Below are 6,122 nucleotides of genomic sequence, written 5' to 3'. Positions count from 1 at the left end.
CCACAGAGCACCATACCGTTAATAGAACTGCTCCTAAGTCCTGTCTGAATGCATCTGAAAACATTTTTTTAAGTCTGTTACTATCAAATAGTTTTAATATGGGAGCTGTTTTTATTAGGTGCTTAAGATGTTTAAATTCTTGTTGATGTTGACATCCCATTTCCATTGATTATTTTTGCAAAGTAAAGCCCTTATGTTTGTTGTTTTTTTTCTAGGTAGGTATGTATTTTCCTACAAAATGAAACATACCCAAAAAATCCTGTAATGACTCCTTATCTTTTGGGTAAGCAATATTATCAATGGCTTGTATTTGTTGTGGATCAACCTCACTGGTCAGTTTTTCTCCTAGAAACTTTAATTCTTGCATTTTAAATTTACATTTATTTTTGTTATATTTCAATCCTGCTTCTTTTGTTGTAGATAATGCTTTAGTTAATCTTATATCATACTCTTTTAACTCTCTCCCCCATATTATTATATCATCTATGTACATTTGTGTGCCATCTATATTTTCAAAAATCTTTTGTATTGTTCTATGAGATACCTCTGGATGCTGAACATAATCCAGAAGGCAATCTTTTAAAACTGTAATGTCCAATAGATGTGTTAAATGTGCATAGCAATTGACTTTCTTGCACCAATGGTATTTGCTAAAATCCACTGGAAGCGCCTAAAGAAGTAAAGGATTTTGCTCCTGACTTTTATCCAAATGTTTCTTCAATGGTGCTTATTTTAAAATGTTCCCTTTTAACACACTTATTTAAGTCATTTGTATCTAAACATAAAGGCAAAGATCCATCTTTCTTTTCCAATATTACTAATGAATTCACCCATTCAGTCAGCTAGTCCACTCTTTTAATTATCTCTAAATTAACTAACCTTTCCAATTCTTTTTGTACCCTACTTCTTAAAGCTAAGGGTATTTTTCTAGTTTCCTGTATGACTGCTTTCTTTGGTTCATTTTACTCTGTTTTATATATTATATCCAATTTACCAATGCTAGTGAATCAATCTGTAAATTGATGTTTTATTTCCAGTGTTTCAGAATACTGAATAGTCTGAGTTCTGCCAATCAGATTTCGTGCTAAACATGTTTCAAAGCCTTCACAAATACTCACAATAGGAATTTGTTCACCACTATAAGATTGTAAATTAGTATGTATTTGTTCTCTTACTACAGGTTTTACTTTTAGACATTTTACAATTTCTTCTGCCATTACATTAGCTTGTGCACCTGCATCTACTATATATGAAAGAAATGTTCCATTAGTAGATAGCAAAATGTCTTGTGGCCCGCCAGTGGATTACCCCGATGGGCCGCAAGCGGCCAGAAGGGCTGCATGTTGCCCACTGCTAACCTAGATGGAGCTACTATAAGGTGGGTGCATAACAGGTTGGAAAACCATTCCCAGAGAATAGTTATCAGTGGTTCACAGTGAAGCTGGAAGGACATATCTAATGGGGCCCTGCAGGGATCAGTTCTGGGTCTGTTTCTGTTCAATATCTTTATCAGTGATTTAGATAATGTCAGAGAGAGTACACGTATTAAGTTTGAGGATGATACCAAGCTGGGATGGGTTGCAAGTGCTTTGGAGGATAAGATTAAAATTCGAAATGATCTGGACAAACTGGAGAAACAATCTGAAGTAAATAGGATGAAATTCAATAAGGACAAATGCAAAGTACTCCACTTAGGAAGGAACAATCAGTTGCACACATACAAACTGGGAAATGACTGCCTAGGAAAGAGTATTGCAGAAATGGATCAGGGGGTCATTGTGGATCACATGCTAAATATGAGTCAACAGTGTAACATCATTGCAAAAAAAGAAAACATCATTCTGGGCTGTATTAGCAGGTGTGTTGTAAGCAAGACATGAGAAGTAATTCTGCCACTCTACTCCACACTGATTAGGCCTCAACTGCAATATTGTGTCCAGTTCTGGGCATCACATTTCAGGAAAGATGTGGACAAATTGGAGAAAGTCCAGAGAACAGCAACAAAAATGATTAAAGGTCTTGAAAATATGACCTATGAGGGAAGATTGAAAAAACTGGGTTTGTTTAGTCTGGAAAAGAGAAAACTAAGAGCGGACATGATAACAGTTTTCAAGTACATAAAAGTTGTTACAAAGAGGGAGGAAAAAAATGGTTCTTCTTAACCTCTGAGGATAGGACAAGAAGCAAAGGGCTTAAATTGCAGCTGTTTAAGTTGGACTTTAGGAAAACTTCCTAACTGTCAGGGTGGTTAACCACTGGAATAAATTGCCTAGGGACATTGTGGAATCTTCACCACTGGAGATTTTTAAGAGCAGATTAGACAAACACCTGTCAGGGATACTCTAGATAATACTTAGTCCTGCCTTGAGTGCAGGGAATTGGACTAGATGACCTCTCAAGGTCCCTTCCAGTCCTACGATTCTATGGTCAAATTACTCCAGATTCACACCATCATCCACAAGAGATGAATGAGGCCCTAAGCATTCTCCAGGATAAGACAGGCTTTGATGGAATCTCATTAACTGTCTACATGTAGCCAAATCCATCTGGCAACCCTTTTGCCTCCATATTGCTCTTTTCTGTCTACATTGATAGCCAGATGTTTTATTTTCTCCTCCTTCATTGGCCCTCTGAACTATAAGCCTTTTTAATGAAATGAGTTGGCACACTCTGCTTATGTTGTGGCTGCCTAGCTAATGATCGGTGGCACAGAAGGAATGGTATCATCAGAAGGGCTATTTGAATCCACAAATTATCAGGCAGCTAAAAAGGTGGTTGTCAGGTTGTGTTTATGAGGCCTGGACATTTATAGCAGCTGTCACAGAGTCTTTGGAAATAGCTGTTTCTCAAACCTGGTTGTTTTTGCACAGAAGTGCAGTAATTAGAGCCCTGAAAAGTTTGTATTTGTTGTGTTATCCCTTTGTGGATTTTCAACATCAATTTCTCCCAATTTTGCTTTCTTCTTCCTTTCAGGAAAATGGCTGTTTTTGCACTGAAAACTCACATTGGTTTTGTTCAAAAAGGGATCCATTTTCAACAGAAAATGGGCCTGATTTCACATGAAAAATGTGCATAATTTAGCCAAGTATTTTGAGTTGACCCAGTTTAGAGACAAGAATGCCCACCCTGTCCAAGTTTTAGATCTACCCATTATATTTATTTGAATAATGTTTTTCCTTTTGGTATCTGAACTGAATCTCTCTCTCCCATAATGCCAGGCACTAAGGCTAAAATTTTCAAACGGGCCTAATGGACTTGAAAGCCTGTTTTATTTGTAACAGTGTCTAAGGCAGTTAGGAATCATATTCTCATAGAAAGTCAATAGGACTTAGGATCCTAAAATTTCAGAGTTGTTTAGGTGCCTACAAATTTAAACAGGGATGTAGTGGGAATTTCTAAAAGCACATAGCCCAATGGTTATAGCATTCACTTGGTTTGTAAGATACCTTGGTTCAAATCCACACTCTGCCTGACATGGAGCAATTTACATTTTCAGTAGTGACTGATAATGGACTTCAATTTCACAGCCAAGAGTTTAAAAGTTTTGTCTAGTATATGATTTCAAACATGTTACATCAAGTCCAGGTTACTCACAACCTAATGGGCTAGTTGAAAATGATTTTAAAATAGTAAAACGATTACTAACAAAAGCTGAAGAAACAAATACTGATTTATATGTGGCATTATTGAATTATAGAACATTGTCATTACAACAAGGTTTATCATCACAAGTTGCTATTTTACAGAAAACTTAGAAACAGATTACCTGTGCTTTTTCAGGAAGCATATAAGGAAAGGAACAAGTGTAAACATCAGACAAGTTTGTATCAAAAGAATTGTTATGACATAGGATTACATAAACTACCTTATTTGAGACTGTATAATAAAGTACATATCTATAATCAGGGGCGGTGGGGATCATAGGCTGGGGGAGGCTGGGACTCCCCAAACAGCCTGGCATGGCCCTGCCCATGTTCTCCCCCCAGGTCCCCTCCTGCAGTTCCTGTTCTTCCGTGGCCCAGTATTATGGGGGGTGTGGGCCTGCTGTTGGGACTGGGGCTGCGCTGCCCGCCCAGCACTCGGGTACTAGGACTGCACCACCCGACAGCCTGGTGCTCTGGGACTTGGGGTGTTCAGGCGGTCTGGGGCATGGGGGTTGCTCTGGGCTCCGGGAGAGGTGGGGGGGGGGCAGAAGGGGAGGGACAAGGACTTGGGAAGAAGGGGAGGGGCCAGGGGCTAGCCTCCCCCAGTGGCTGGTTCACTGACCACCCATGTTTATAATGCTAGAAATTGGGTTCTGCAAGCCACTGTGACAAAAGAGGTAGCACCTCAGTCTTATGATGGCATGACTACTAATGGTCAAATGTATAGATGGAATTGGAGGCATTTGCATTTGCTATCTTGAAGACCAAACTCAGCTGAGAGAAGAAATGATATAGTACAGCAACAAGAGCAGCAACAAAATGGAAATGACATCAGTCCTCTAAGTAATAAGAGCACTTCAATAATACAACAAATATAGAAGTCCATTGCACCAGAGATCTGTTACCAGACTTATAGAAAGCTGTTAAGATAATTCTGATATATATCTACATATGAATAAATTTGTGACATAAAAATGAATTAAAAGAAAGGAGATGTGGCGTTACTGTGGCTTTAAGAGAATGGACAGAATCTTCCAGGTTTGGGAGCTGACAGTGGGAGGAGGCTGTTGGTTTTAGGTTAGACTGACCCATTGACCTGCATTAAGATGCTCCGTATCCATGTTAACTGTGTATCTAATACAAACTATTATTTAGTTACTAGCGATGAATTATGACTAAGACTAGGGGCTTACTTGAATATAAAGCAACACAGAGGCCATTTAGGAAAGTGACAACCACCATCTTGGCTGATAGTGGGATACAAAGTGTGGCTCTCCAGAAGTGAAAGCATAAGCTTCTACACCTTGATCTAGGGAACTGGGCTCTCAGGCTGGGAGCTGTGACGGACTCGTCCTTTGTTTTGTGGGACACAACACGCACTGAGCAGCGGCTTACAGAAAGGCTCTGGTGTCCTTGATACTAGGGCTGATAAAAGTCATGAGGAGAATGAGAGGATAATGGAAAAGTTACTATTCCTGAAAGATGTTTCTAAAGTAATTACAAGAGCAGATTCTGATCTTGCTTACAATAGTGTAAGTCTGGAGAAACTCCATCGGCTTCGGCAACGTTAGTGTGGACTTGTGCCGGGATAAATCAGTGCAGCATTTGGCCTGCAGGTGTTGATACTGCTGGGTGATAGGGTACATTTTTATTCTGGTTCAGGTCAGCCACTACTATGCTGCCACTTTAAGGCTGCATTCACAAAAAGAGAGAAATTCTGCCGGTCTTTCCTGACACTGAGTAGTCCTGTCCTCACTGGGACTGAGTGAACTGATATGAGTAAGGGTGGCAGAACTGGGTCCCAGGAAAATATCTGTTGATCTCACTGTGATAGTTCCCTCTGAACCTGTACTCACAGTTGTGCTGCTGGGAACGAGGCCCCTCTCGCTGTGTTGTACTGGAACGCAGCAGCATTGCATACAGCTGGGAGCGCGCTATTTGGAGGGGTTAATTCCTTGGACTCAAGTGACAAAAGAGAGCCATGGAGACATTCACTATAAACAAAGGGCTTTAGATGGCCTGCAGCATTGCACCCCTTCCTTTACACAGCTGTTCCTGATGTGCCATTTTAGGGGTGAGTTGGGGGGAATTAGACTCTGTGGGTGGGATTCACAAGCGGGACATACACCCAAGTGCCACTTCAGGTGCTTGAGTCCAAAATTTAGGCACCACTGGCATTCACAAAACCCCTGCTCAGCTGTAGCCTAACCCGGTAGGCATCTAAAGTCCTTCGGTGCCTAAGCTTCCACCATTAAAATCGCTGAGGTGCCGAAATTTCAGCAGCTGGGCATGCACACAGCTAAGTCCTGACTCCTCTCAGCAGCTTGGCACCTAATGCATACATAAACCCCAGCAGGATTAACACACTAGATGTTCCCCTGCCTATCTTGCCTTCAGGGCCCAATCTGGTAGGCATGCTCAAGACACTTATAACACATTAGACACTTTAGCCCAGTGGTTAGAGCACTTACCATGACT

Source organism: Lepidochelys olivacea, assembly GCF_965140295.1.
Source record: "Lepidochelys olivacea isolate rLepOli2 genome assembly, chromosome: 2".
Lineage (NCBI taxonomy): Eukaryota > Metazoa > Chordata > Testudines > Cheloniidae > Lepidochelys > Lepidochelys olivacea.
This window is presented reverse-complemented; position numbering follows the sequence as displayed.